This window comes from Ailuropoda melanoleuca, chromosome 2, assembly GCF_002007445.2.
Source record: "Ailuropoda melanoleuca isolate Jingjing chromosome 2, ASM200744v2, whole genome shotgun sequence".
Classification (NCBI taxonomy): Eukaryota; Metazoa; Chordata; class Mammalia; order Carnivora; family Ursidae; genus Ailuropoda; species Ailuropoda melanoleuca.
This window is the reverse complement of record NC_048219.1, coordinates 67884035-67899844: the sequence shown is the minus strand read 5'-3', so window position 1 is coordinate 67899844 and position 15810 is coordinate 67884035.

Genomic DNA, 15810 nt, shown 5'->3' with positions numbered 1-15810 from the left:
TTTGTGTAGAGGTCCCTTCTTTCCTTACTGCTTATTTCAAATGTTTCTTCTGAAACACACTATTATTTGTTTATAATTATCGTTCATCCATCTTCCTCAGTGTACTGAAAGGAGAGGCCAGAGAATTCTGAGTAGAGCAGACTTTTTCTTGTTTGGCCTTTTCATGCGGAAAAGTCATAAACGGAATCAAAATTTATGAGAATTTGTTCTAATCAACTGAAGAATGCCCTGTGAATACAGTTTGGCAGCAAATAATGAAAATAATAATAATAATGGTAGATTATATAAAGAATTGGTATAAAACTCCATAGCAAATTTTTGTAATAGTAACAGAATAGTAATTCTACAGTTAAAGATGAGTACAAATGGATACCATCACGAAACTTTTATAGCATGGGTAATTGCTGACCTGGCACAAAACGGAACTTACTAACTTGTTCACTCTTTCTCTGGGCAATTAAACATCATGACTGCTACTGTTTGAGGAGCTGAAACTGTCCTTAATGGTCAAATATTCTGTAAATGGCCACTGGGTCTCAGAAGCAGCCACATTTTATCAGCTGTCTGTTCATAAGTGTTTCTATAATTTTGGAAGCAATGCATAAGAAGGTCTGATGGCAGTCCAGGCCAGGATTTTGCATCTTTCATTTACTCAAGTCAGGAGAGAGATGGGTGGAAATTTAAGACTAGGATTATATGATTAATACCTCGTTCTTCAATACACCCGCTACATTTTTTCCAAAAGGCTCCTGTGTCTGTAGTGAAGATGGAGGTGGGGATGGGGATGGGGGTTTATGGGGGTGGGGAGATTAAAAATGCTACTTAAGGAATGCAAAGAGGAGGAAGGAATTCATCCTCTAGGATTCCAAATACATTACCTAATAAAACAATTTCCTTACAAGCCAGGCTAGTACCCCGAGGGAATATTTTCTAAATTTCTTTAATTTTCTTTAAGTAATCACAGTTTAAGCCTGGAGGGTTTCTCTCAGTGTGTAGGGAAGACACTAATACCACCTGGGGCTGCAATGCCAAGGGGCATTCTCCTGTTTGGCAAAGTATGTGGCATAGGAGGAGGGAGTGGTCACACTTGTGATCACTAATTACCTCCAAGGACTTCAGCTCAGAGTAATTGTGTGTGTGTGTGTGTGTGTGTGTGTGTGTGTGTCTCGCATTGGGAGGAGAACAAAAAAGCGGAAGATAGATCAGTGGGAGAGGACAACGGAAAGCTCTTGTCCTGACTCCCCAACTGGGACTCTGGGAAGTGATTAGCTTGAATCTGACCTCATATGAATATGGTCTTTCACTTTCAAGAGGTGCCTGTGTTTCCTGTGTGTATAAAAGGAACCCAATATGAGAGCGTCTACCTGGAGTTCTTGCTGGGCTGGGGCATGGGGAGGTGTGGGGACAGGACAGGCTGAAGAGATGAAATGGCTCTTTAGACAGGCTACGGGGCATTCAATCCAGAAACAGCCTGAATTGTGTACCTTCAGACCACAGAGCCCCTGAGAGGAGCTAAACTCTGGCCAGGCCAGCCAGTGAGGGCCAAGCTGAGAGAGGCCATTACCTTAGATTACTTCAGGCCACAATTACAGACACACATGCTGGTTGGTAGGCAGTGCACAGGTGGAGAGGGATGCCTGTGTGGACTGCAAGGAGTCTGCAAACATCCCATCCAAGAAACTTTTCACCTCTACCATGAGATTGTGCTTAAACACCATCTCGAAGAACTCTGGGATTGGGGTTAGAGTGTTTCAGAGGTAACAGATACCAAGTAATATGCAATCAAAGGAACATTTTATATAAGATGAGGCTAAGGTTAAGGTGCTACATATGTTCCGCATTGTGGATTCACTCACATTCGATACCCCTTTACACATGTGTATGACTTAATATGTATGAATACATGGTATGATGAGGGAATAGAAGCCTGGCTGAAGACAAAGCAGAAGCTGACACCCTGCAACCCCTCCCCACCACTGCATGCAACATTCCTGGGCACTCCTGGCTGCCCTAAAACTAAGGAAAGGATCTGCAGCTCATTGATAGGGACACAGTGATAGTGTAAACAGCTTTGGCTTGACAATAGTGGGGCCTCCAGTGTCCTGTGAGTCTTCTTTGACATATGAAAGTGCTTTCTCAGCCTCCCTTTTTCCTCACCTCCCCCAGCTCCATGGTATATAATCAGCCACCCCTCACCACCCGGGGCAGCAGCTCTTTCTGCCCAGGGTCCTGTCCCCGTGCTTTAATAAACCACCAATTTTGCACCAAAGATGCCTCAAGAATTCTTTCTTGGTCGTCGGCTCCGGACTCCACCCCAATGGACCTCACTTATATTCCCCAATCTCATCATTATTACATGTGTTTTAAGACTTTTCTCTTAAAAGATTATATGACAATTTTGCCAAGTAGGTGGGTAAAACACAATCATCAAAACTGGAGGACTTTTGAGAGAAAAGGGTGCTATTAATAATTTCTCCACGCAACAGGCAAAAACCAAACCATCCAATGCCATCTGGGACACATCCTACAGAAGAAGAGGAATTCTGTTTAAGACGAGAATTTTTCTTTGGGCTGGGGAGAGAAGATAGAGAAAACTTTTACTTAATATATACACTTATTTATAAAATTGATATTTCCTTGGGCCTAACTTAGCTAAGAGAATTTACACACATCAGAGTTACATTGTTCTATTTAAGAAATAAACATAAGTTCAGTGGATGTAAGTTGGTTAAAAGTAGAGAAGAAGAATTCTTTGATGGAAAGTGATACTTGAGAAAATAGCAGTAATTTAGCACCTAGAAACTAGGTTTGAGTGGGGAGGGATACAGTTGGCCAGAGATTCACATTGGAGGGTGAGTTATAGCTGATACGGATTTTAAACTTCACCTGAACTTTGCCATGCTACTGTATCCATCCATATCCAGCATTCCCCAACCTCTGTAAAATCTGGAGTGTCCTTAGGTTATTGTTTTGGTGGGTGTAAGAGAGGGAATGAAGACACAGGAGCTGTCTGCAATAAGGGGTGAAGCCAATGCAGCAAGAAAATCATTCATGAAACCTAAGAATTAAGACTTAATGGCAACTGAAAACCCACCAGAGGCAAGACATTAGAGAAAGAGGCAACCTGAAGAATGTAAACTCCTTCTGAATAGAGGAGCTATCTATGGAGACAGTGGGTGGATATGGGTTTCTACTAATAAAATTAGGGTACCAGCAAATCTACCAAAATATTCAAGAAAACTTCTTCTTCTAAGCCTGGAAACCTAGAAATAACTAGGCTGTAGAAATCTAGGTTAAACACATTTTATCCAACTTTGTACCATTAAAATATAATTTTAGTGATCAGCCAATAACATTTGTTAAGTCATTCCAAATAGACTGTTACACTCTACGCAAAGAATGCCTTGAACTCACAAATTTAGTTAAGTCCATGGTATAAAATAAAATAAGGAAAGACATTCACAACGGCATTTTTCTATGACTACTGAAATGGTCTTTCCTTCTCATGTGCTAACTATAAATAAATAATACCAATTCTCCACTTTCAAATTGTTTTTATTATTATTAAAGTAACTATAACTTATAGATGGTGGCAAAGATTTATACCCACTCGTTATTTAAAGTTCATGAAATGCCTTCAGCTCCCTGGAGAACATGCACCAAATATGTATAAAATAATAATAAAATAATAATATGCCCAAGGATAAACTGTGTTCCTATGTTTTCATACTGTGAGCATCATGGGCATTTTATAGAACAGGTTGTTTATAAATGAGGCCCCCAGCTGCTACTGAGAGACTCAGGCAGAAAATGGGAGTAAACGGAGGATAGTAATCCTGATTATAATAGGAAGCTGTTTCTATAGTGACCCAGGGTGAGTTGCATTCTCCCTAGGAGTAAACTGCTCAGTCAGTAGCCCCTGTGAAGTACCATGTGGTAAATTACCTCCTTCCAGGTACTAAATGATACCTTGATGCCTTGGAAAAATTAATGGGTGAGTGGTTTACTTTGAGAGCATTTTATTCCCTCTGGGTAACATAGGATTCTGCCCAATTAAGTTTTGGAGGGCAGAATTTGCCCTAGAAAGAGCAGTTTAAAGGTTTAGAGTTATCGAAGCAATATAAAAACTAGTCCCTGATGTAGAGTAAAGATAGGACTTCTCACCATGGGTAAGACTTTCATTATCAGCAGAGTTATTACATTTCCCTCAGTGGCCAAATGAAGGGGAAAGAAGGGCTGGGAGTTACCATTAAAATATGAAATACAGTAACTTTTTCTTTTCACATTTATCTACAGTCAACGATCTCATGGTCACTTCTGAAACATGCCAAGTCACTGGGCCGATTGCAGAGTCTCATACAATTCAGACTGTTGCCACATTAGGTAATAGAAGTTACTGTTTTCTTTAGAAATATATTTTCTACATTTAATGGATTATAGAGTCACTGAGACAACAGAAAATTCAAATAGGCTAGAGGCATTATTGGATTTTGAACTAAATTTTTTTTAAATAGAGAAGGCCAAAATGCCATTTTGTTCAGCTTTATCTAATTATTTCTCAAGCTCTGTTCTACAGTCAGTTAAATTAAATTAACAAAATTAAATTAATGAATTTTTGAGAAGGGTTTTCTTTAAAGAATTAGATACTACTGTGGTTATTTAAACAAAATACCTTTTTTATATAGTAAAAATGCTTAAAGTGTCTTCGAATCTAGTATAAATACAAATTATCAAGTAAGTATTCTAGCAGCAATTACTTTTGGTTGACTTACTGGGTGATACTAACATTATCACATTTATAAAGCACTTTTATTTTCTGAGAAATTATGAATCTTTTACTCCAATGCCTTAACTGTTATCAAAAGGCATCTATGAACTAGGGAGAAGTGATGGAAATTCATTTTTTCCCAAAAGTTATGTTCTAGGTGTGGAAGCCACATTGGCCTCCCTGCTCAGTGGGGGGACTGCTTCTCCCTCTCCTTCTGCCCCTCCCCCCTCCTTATGCTCTCTCTCTCTCTCTCTCTCTCTCAAATAAATAAATAAGATCTTAAAAAAATAAAAAAAAATAAAATGAGGACTGAGAAATAAATGACACAGTGTAATTTTAATATTCAGAGTCAGATCGCTTGGATCTAGCTCCTGTGGTAGCCACTTGATAGCCACGGAGCAACCCCTGTGAACTCCAGATTTCTTGTCTGTAAGATGAGAATAATCATCACACCTACCTGGTGCAGCTGTCTCAATCATTAGGATATTTTAACTAATTTAAGCACTTCACACATCGCCTAGTGACAACCCTCAAAAAATGTTAGATATTATTATCATATTGTTATTGTCATTATAATTATTATTTTAGTTTTGTGACCAGCACTGGTCAGTGTTGTGCAGAGTGTACACAAACGACATAGAATACATGGTTTTTGCTACTTCAGGAAATTACCTGGAAATGTGGGAGCACATATTAACAGAAGAAGCAGGAAGTGATATGTTGTCAAATATAAGATAAGGTAGTATAGACAATAAATGCTATAGACAATACATTTGAGATTTATCAGAGTCAAAATCCAGTTTTCGTTTTTGTCATTGAGCACATCGTATCTAAACATATTCATTTGTTCAATAAGCACACCCTTATGGACCAGAAGCTTCTGTTCAGAAGTGGATAAAACTGATAAGAGATCTTCCCCTCCTGGAATGGGAACACCAAATAGTGTTAGAGACAGACATCTAGCAAGTAACTCTACATAAATAAATAGACTTTGATAACTGTGTTGTGGGAAATGGACAGTGGGGCTCATTTAGATTAGAGGATCAAGCAAGGCCTCTTAAAAGAAGAGACATATAAAGTGATACCTGAAGAATAAGCTGAGCTTGCCCACGGGAAGTGTCTAGGGAGAAGAGGCTCCAAGGTAGCAATGGGTTTGGTGGGCTTAAAGAATGAAGAGGAGGAAACTGAACCTAAGATTCTGCTTCAAATCGCTTATTGTGGTTTGGGTATAGGGAGAAAGAAAGTATTTATAATAAACAGAGGCAGCCCCAAGTAGTATGTGATGGAGTTGGGGTTGGAAAGATAGCTACATCAACAGCACTCTACTGGTTAAAGCAACGCACTGTTGACTGTTGGGAAATGCGTGAGTATATTTTGTGCTTAGAAAGTGGTGTGGAACAGGAACATTCTGGGTAGAGTGAACAGCAGCAGCAAAGTCAAGGATATATGACACAGACTCATGTCTCAGGAGCTTAGGTTGGGAGTAGGGGAGATGGAGAATGCCAAGATAATGAAACTGAGAATACAGGCAAGACAGAATTTTGAAGCCACACTGTGGAGTTGGCTGTTTTTCCAGGGGCAATGGAGAACCATTGCATTGTTTTAAGCAGTGAAGCGCCGCCATCAGATTCTGATTTCTGAAAGTTTATAACACATCAAATTTCTGGGAATGGGAGTCAGGGATCTGCAGTTTTACTAAGCATGCCAAGTGAATCTTGTGGACTACTTAATGTTAAGAGTTGCTGTTGTTCAAACTAGTCTTAAGAATTTTGATAATTAAAAATAAAAAGGAGAATTCCTCGTGCAGAGGAACATAAGGGAACTTTGGGGGTGTTAGGAATGTTCAATATCGTGATCGTGGTTGGAATTACGCAACTGTACACATTTGTTAAAATACATCAAAATGTACACTTGTAATTGGAAAATTTTATTGCTTATAAATGATATCTTGATAAAGCTGTTTTCTTTTCAAAGCACAGTGGACTTGGCAAATAGCAAGATAGTGTTACCATTCATAAGAGGAATGTCATTGGTATACAGAGTCCAAAAACTGCAACGGGATGAACGAGGAAGGTGGTAGTACTACTCCGACAACTTATTTGAGGAGTAGGGTGATAATGAGAAGAAAAGAGGCCAGATAGGAAGGCAGGACAGTAGTCTGATAGAATAAGATGACTGAAGAAAAATTCTCCAGATCACATACACAGGTCGAGGAGGTGAAATCAGCAGAGAAGAGGACAATTATGATGTAAGGAAGAGAAGTAATTACTAGGGCAGTTACAGTGAATGGGATTAAGAGAAAAACTGGCAGAATTAGTCTAATCGATGAGAATCAAAGAAGTCTAATCACTTTTTTCGTCAATAATTGAAACAAAGCAAGCAATAATGAATGCCATCTGCTCCTAAATTTTTCCAAAGTGCTACGTTTCTCAATAATGTAGGAAACCAAGTTTACAGTTACCCTGCATTCATGTGGACTAGCTCTGCTTTGTCTCTAATAGTATGACAGGATTAAGTCTCTTCACTTGTTTCTGCAAAGAAGCCACTTTCAATAAGCTCATGGGAGCTAGAGTTTTACTGAATGCCTTGTCTTTGATATGGTGATCCTGAGCAATGTTCCAGTCTATTCATAATGAAATTCCCCAGACAACATTGTGCTGCTTTCCCCAATCTGGGAAAACGGGGACTGCTACACTGCAGTAGACAGATCTGGATTTGAATCCAGACTCCACTTCTTACCAGTTACAGGCCTTTTTGAACTTTTGTTTGTGGGATTTTTAATCTTATTTAATTATCTTAAAAACTTATTTATTTTAGGGAGAGAGAGAGAGAGAGAGCAAGCACAGAGGGAGGGCGGAGGGAGAGAGAGAGAAGCAGACTCCCCACTGAGCCAGGAGCTTGAGGCGGGGCTCCATCTCAGGACCCTGAGATCATAACCTGAGGTGAAATCAAGAATCTGACGCTCAACTGACTTGGCCTCCGAGGTGCCCCTGTTTATGGCTTTTTAAGCAAATAGCATAGGTGGACTACATTCCCAGATAAACACTCAATAAACAATACTTGTAATGATGGCAATGAAGCAGCAGCAGCAGCCTCCGCCTAGCCCAGCAGCTGACAGGTTGTAGGTTCTCAAGTTATAACCACACACTAGCACAGTAAGTAGTAGCATTAGTATAACACAGTATTACTTAAATATAAAGCAAAGGTTTTTACGCTGAAATACGTTCATACAAAGAAAAAGATAAAAAGTGAGTATGCGTAGGAAAGTTAAGAGAGTGAATCCTACGAGTTCACATCATAAGAATTTTTTTTCTTTTTCCTTTTTTTTTTTTTTTTAAAGATTTGTTTACTTGAGAGAGAGAGAAAGAGAAAGAGAGCAAGTATGTGAGCACAGGGGGAGTGGAAGGGGCAGAGGAAGAGGGAGAGAGAAGCAGGCTCCCCTCTGAGCAGAGCCCCACACAGGGATGAATCTCATGACCCTGAGATCATGACCTGAGCTGAAATGAAAAGTCAGACACTTAACCAACTGAGCCACCCAGGCGCCCCTCCTTTTTTCTTTTTCTTGTATCTATATGAGAATATGGATGTTAGCAAACTTTCTGCGGTAATCATTTCACAATATATGTGGATCAGACCAGCATACTGTATGCCTTAAACTTATACAATGATGGATGTCAATTACTTCCCAATAAAACTGTAAAAAAAAAGAAAAGTGAGTATGAGTATGAGAGAACAAAGATGTGTTTTCCATCTCTTTTAATTAGCAAACTTAATGGCACTAGACTCACATTAGAAAGAGGGGCCATAATCACAGTACTCTGTCCATTTCCAGAAAGATAAACTGGAGTCATTAGGAAACTGAGATCTGAAGATAATGTGCCATGCTAATTCCATGAAGAGGACATTAAAGGTAAACCTCCCACAAGGACTCTTGACCCTGTACAAAAGTATAAATGTGGACTGTTCTCTGGATTGTCACAAATATAAAACCCCAGGATTCTCTGGGGGGGGGGATGTGTTTTTATAAAATAACAACAGAGAGGAAAAGATTTGGTATTTAAAGAACATTTCATACCAGAATCCATACTTTAAGGAATCTACAGCTAGGAGAGTGAACAATAAAGGCAAACGATGCTGTTTAACACGAGCAGCAGTTTACCTATAAATACCACTTCTGACAGAGGCCAGCACATCTTTGCAAGAAGTACTTTTTGTCAAAATCTCAATTAGTCACTGCAATTGTTCAAAGAATTAAATGTCTTAAATGTCTCACTAATAAGGTGGATGTGCCATGCTTTTATTTCTAACACTAAGCGACGGCCAGGTAATGGCAGGTTGGCATCATCTAGCATAGAGAAGCATGCATAGGGTCCTTGCTACCCTCCCTTGTTTTTCTTCTTGGTTGAAACCATCTCTTAACTGATTATTAAGGCACTAATTGATTCAAAGATGTTATGCAGTATTTCCTAAATAATCACTGATATTATATTTAAAAAATGTTTCCTTCCATTTTTGATGCATGCTTCAGAAGTATAAATTCATCACATTTTAGGTGTATGTAATTAGGTTTAACTGTGAAAATAAAAGTTGCAAATTCTTATTTTCTTGACAAATGTGATTTCTAGTATATTCGGATTTCTACTGTATTTTTTGTTTTTTTTTTATATTCCAGTTTTCCCCTCTATTTTTGTTTAAAAATTCTAACACAGAATTTCATGCCAGAACAAAATTTTTTTCTCCTGAAGCTGGAAGAAATCATTTCAAGTTTCAAGACTGTGAAAATTGACTATGCCTGACTTTTTCCAAATTGTCTCGTAATGCTTTTTGCCAGGCAGATTCTAGGACCAGTTAGTTTATGATCAAAACTTACAGATGGTACTTACAGAAGACTAGCCAGTAGGGCATTTTTCAAGAATGTCAAGATCAAAAACTATAATTAAAGGTTATTTTGGGAAAAGCCAGCGTCCCCATCACTAACTCCACAGGGGGGAAAAAATGATTTTGTGACAAAATAATTGCTGACAGAAATATTGTAACCCAATATGTCATTTGAAAACAATTGAATTTGTGGTCTTTTCATTGGGGAACTTTAGCTTTCAAAGTGATAGTTAGGGTTATAGTGTATATGCTGACTTTTCCTTAAGATCATAGGTTATTTCACAGCTGTCATGGTTACATAGCCATCTTCCCTGTCACCAGTTACTGTAGCTCATCCTTGCTGGTGGATATCTTTATGCCAAACCTTTATAACATTTAATCACCACAAGGTCGAGGTCACATGATGGTAAGCCTGTGATGAAATTTTTACCTCTTAACAACGTACAAGGGAAAATTTTATGCACTGAGGCAAAAGCAGGAAAATAATGAATATCTATAGTTTAATTTCCATGCATCACTGCTTGTGGCAGTGAAATAAATACCAGGGTGAAGTAATAGAGTAGTTAGAGGGGTGGTCTAGAGGTTTAAAGAAGAGAATTAATATCCATGATTAAAATTGCATGTATCATTGCCAAGGGCTGTGAAAATATGTCAATTGCATGACTATGTCTGTTTCAGTGCCAGAGAAGGAACATTTAAAATTTAATAATAATTGCTCTGTTTTCTTGCATAAAGCAAAGCAAAATCTTTACTCCAAAGTCTTACTGTTACTAAATGAATGCCAAGGATATCTGTTTTTGAAAATGATCAACTTTAACCGTACATCTATTTTTATGTCCCGGTAAGTAGTTTTTTGATTTCTTTTTTATTTAAAAAAAAAAACAACCTAATGTTGCATATCTACAGGTTCATTTTTTAACTAATTCTGTAAATTCCAGGTAACAATTCTATAATTCTCTACAATACTATAATTGTAATTTAATTAGTCCTTGAATTATTTGTAGCTCAAATTTATATTCCTTAATAATGATGATGACTTTATAATATCATTGTCACAAAAATGGCAAAGCATATTTTCAATATTATTTATTATAAGTTTAGGGTTTTTGTAACCAATAACTGTGTACACCCTTAAATTGCAATATGTAAAATGTTCACATGACAGACAACTTATTGGGGGTAAATTAAGAATATGTGATTTACTTGTACTTAGAATATGTCTGATTTTTATGATAACTACTACAGGGGACACTGGAAAAGTATTGCTAATATTCATATTCCCTACATTTCGGAGGTCCTACTTTTCAATGGGCATTTGAAGTGAAAAATTAGGTTTCCCAACAAAGACCAGTTTGCAACCCTCGAAGAACATTTTTGAAAACCACTTGATGTAGACAGTTACTTTTCTGATAATTCTTACTTTGTTTGTTGTTGTTTTTAAATCTGTGAATTCACCACAAAGCAGAACTCTCACATGCAAATATTTTAAAATATATTGCTTTATTGGCTAGAGAAGACCTAAGAGACACTAATTTTCTAGCTATTAAACAACCAAATCTCTCTCAGTTTCTCTCTCATTCTCTCTTTCACACACACACACACACACACACACACACTTTGTACAGATTCTTATTCAGTGTTATGCTTCTGTATTTTGTCCCCTTGAAGGAGATGAGTATTGTACCCTTTGTTTTGGTCAGAATCGGGGAACTAAGTACTTGGTCAGCACTCAACAAATAACAAGTCATAATGACAAGCACTGTATCCAATTTGAAACTGTCGGGGGAAATTTAAGTGGCCCCAAATGTCTGTGTTCTAGGAGTTAATCCCATTTGTGGAGGAGCTGCAATTCCAGATTTTTATGTTCATGAAATAATTCAAATTATTCTCTTTTATTTTTAACTTCTGGATGGGCCAAAGAGATTTTCACACTGAAGATTACAGCCATGGCTTTCACCAAGCTGAAAAACAAGCTTTAATGTGATGATCCACACAAGACCAAACCTGATGAGAAATGTAGGGTGTTGCTATGGCAATTCCATTCGTTGGAACTTTTCTCTGTTGGCTTCACTCTGACATTACATTCTAAAAAGAATCGTATGAAAAGGTGCGTGGCTGTGAAGACTAACTCGAAGCCAGGAAGATGGAACTTTCTCATCTGTCTTTCTCCAAAGGAGAGAATGTCGTCATATTATAATGCCACCCTAACGCAGTCAGAGGGCTGGCTTAGGGGGTGTCATTCTGAGGATTCATTGAAACCCTGGGGTGTATTTCTTTTTCACTTAAGTGGAAAATTGGCAATGCCAGGGTTATGAGCAAAATTATAAGGTGGAAGAAGGATACTTAAATTAAACTGAAAGATGACGAGGCCTTGGCTCCTGAAAGAAGGAAGACCTGTTCGGTTGTTGGGGGTGGAGGCTGTATTTTTTTTTTTTTTTTGGTAGAAGTTTGATATATTAAAACGTCACTTAAATCCAAGCATCGACAGTGAATGAATCCCAGGCATATCTCTGATGGAGAGGGAAATGTATTAATTTACCTAATGTCATTTCTTTCCAGATAGACCTTCTTTTCAGGGGTTATAATCAATTCAACTGTTTATAACAACAACCTCAGTTAGAATCTCATTACAGGCATTGTGTCAAGCACTTTTTTCCTGATTAATATCACTTAAACTCTTCACAAACCACCCTCTGAGATAGATATTATTAGCAACTCCATTTTGCACATGAAGAAAGGGAGATTCAGACAGAAAATATGACTGGGCTTAGGTCAATCACTTAGAAAGAAGGAAATCAGGAATTTGAATGCAGAACCAAGATCTTAATCAATGTGTTATTAAACAGAACTAACTATGCCAAAATTTGATGGGGGAGGGGATTCCTAAGCAATTTACTAGTCAGTAGGAAAAACTGCATCTTTGACATTACTTTGAATGTCATCCTTTTTCAAGCTTTTTCAACCAATCAAGTGAGGCTAAGGAGACGATGTGTCAGGTGATGTATCTTGTGCCTTAAGAATCCACTTTGCAATCTTAACTCAATAATAATAACTTATGGAGATTTAACCATATGCTGTAAATACAAAAGGACTTCTAAGACACAAGTTCCTGACTCAGAAGAATTTTTCGGTTACTGGGAGAACATAGTCAACATGTAAAGTAGGGATTCACCGATTCAGGCATGAACATAAGTATTATTTACCAGTAAGAGGTTAGAAATTAGTGGCCTGATGGCTGATAAGGCCCTCAGACGCGTTTAACTTGACCCACCCAATGTGGTTTTGAACACTTTTACTCAATGACCGCATTTAAAAATTGAGAGATTTCACACAAACTTTGGATTTTCTTATTAAAAAATTCAAATATCTGTGAACACAGAATTCATATTCCCATTTGGCAAAAATTGCCTGGAGCTAATGGAAAGTGCCCACATTAGTAGTGGTATGCACTCTCTAGTTTTCAAGATTCCCCACCCCTACTGTCTCCCGCACACCGAAGAAGCTCAGGGACAGTTGTTATTCATCATAAAGCTTTCGTCCTTATCTTTTTTATGTCTGTTTATATACGCTACTTTCCTGACCCATATAGATTTTGAGGTTGTGACTTTTGCTGTAAGGACACCAAAAGGTATTTGAAATATATATTAGTAATAGGTAAGAACAAAAAGGCAGAGTAGTAGCAGAGTTTCTGCTCTTTCTATGTGCCTCTGTGATATTCTGTGGATACACATTCAAATAGCTAAAGACAAGATCTGGGATATAAATTGAAGTTGCCACGACTACTGAGTATTTCAGAGGTATGATTTACTGCAAAACTATTTTGGTTGATCTAAATCTGGACAGGATGTAGGTCATTAAGATGCCTGGTATGGGTGTGATGCGTGAATATTTCAGATAAGCAGGCACAATTTATGTGCAAAGAAGATTCCAGTTGGAGACTCAGATTAAGTAGAGGAAATAAAATGGAGTAGAGAGCTAGAATGAGGAAATGAAGGAGAGAGAGAGGTAGGGATGGGTGGAGAGACTTTAAGAGTTGTGAGGTTATAGCTCCTCAATTCCTTAAGCATTGCCCAGAGCCTGGGCCCTTGCCAGCATTCATCTAGTAGCCTCTGATAAAATGGACTACAAGATTTTTTCCTTGGCTTTTGCTTATCTCTGCCTGGAATGACTTCTTCCTCTGCAAACCTTCAATTCATCTGATATTCTCTTACTCACATTTCAACATTTGGTTCAGGAGCCTCATTTTCTACTAAACTTTCCTGTTGCCCTTTAGAGAAAGGAAATAATGTCTTCCTTTACACTACAAACACCTTGTATAGGCTTTATTTATTAGACTTAATTATATCCCACTGAAATTATGTATTTACATGCTTTTCTTCCCTAGCAGACTTTGAATTCTTGGGAAGGTGCCCATGTTTTACTTATCTTTGTGTCTCTGTCTCCCAATATGTATAATAAATATTTGTTGAATAAGTGAATGAATACATTCTCAAAAGGGAGTCAGATTAAAATATTTTATTAAAATTTTCTTGACCTACTGACTAATCACATAATCTTAAGGAGCCAACATTTCACTCAAAATAGCTATTTAACATATGTAATTATTAATCCATTTGATAAAAATTGTGATAACATTCTGAAGTTATATGTATGTGTGTATACACACACACACACACATATCTATATATCTGTATCTATAATTAGTTGAATATGTTCTTCATCTGGGGTACTAAATTAAGACACTCTGGAGAGCATCTGAGTGAAATTTAATTACATAACTAAATAAGCATTTAATTTCATTATAAAATTTACCAAATATACCCCCTCTATCCAGTCACCCACCAAAGTTACCATGTTCTTTTGAAAAATATCATCATTAAAATATTAACTAAAGCAAGGAAAAAACAATTGTAAGTCTTATCTGTAGTGCCTGGCCTATATATTTTTTTCACTTTATTGAAATATAATGAAAGAGTGCACATAAATATATAGCTCAACTGAGCACACCTGTATGATGAGTTCCCAGGTAAAAAATAACATTACCACCAGCTCCCCAAAGCACCTTATTTCCTCTCCTGTCCATAGCCCTCTTGTTAACCATATTCCAGACTTCCAAAAGCATAGGTTAGTTTTTGCCTGTTTTTAATAATTGGACTGTTTGCTACATTTAAAACTTATGCTTACATAAGGCATAAATTATGACTACATTAAAAAAAAAAAGCATCTATTCTCAACTCTGCAGAGTTACAATGGTGGAGAAGACATAACCTTGACATTCCAGAAATTTATGTGGTAGAGGAGGTAACACATAACAAAATACCTATGGATACATAAATGAGTTCTGAGTGATAGCAGAGTCTTAAAGAAGGAATCTCTCATCTGGCTTCATACGAAGTGTGGAATAACTATTGAGGTTCTGAAAAAGGAATAGGTTTACTTCAGGTTGGCAGAAACAAAGCTACTTTACATCTGTTGTGATAAATTTATCTCATGCATAGATGCAGAGCTACATGATCTCTCTGATGGAAACCTCTGAGATCATATTAAAGATGGGAGCAAAGCTGGGCAGTGGCCAGGATGGCAAAGTGCTCTTGGGTTACTCTTTGGAGTAAGAGCTATTAACTGCAAGGGTAATTGGTGGCCAGAAAAGCGCATTGGAGGGCTGAGTTTTAAAGCTACTCTTACATATGGATGAGAAGTTACACAATGCTAGAAGAATGTTGCTAGGGAGCAATTTTCTGTGGGTTACTGATTGCCTGATATTGAGCTTCCAAGTAAAAGCCTTCTAGGTTACAGAGATAATAAGCAAGGTGGGTCAGTAGTCTCCGAGAATAAATAGCCACTGGGGACTAGGAGTGTCAACTGATGAGTATGATACACTATTTTTCAGGAATGCCTTCTTTATGCTTTGATGAAAAAATAATGCCCTTTGTCAAATCTTCTTTCTTGGAAACAGAATGGTCCCCACTCTATTAAACAGTTGTCTGCCCTAGAATCAGCTTAATCTCCGAAACTACTGGGTCTCATCACCCAGAGCCTAGCATAATACTTCAGCCTTGATCTCATTAGGCAATGCTTTCTATTCCAGGCTACTTGCTTCAGTAGTTTGCCATTCCTGTCTTTATTCTGGTTATCAGCTCAGGAAACAACATTTGTTTATCTTT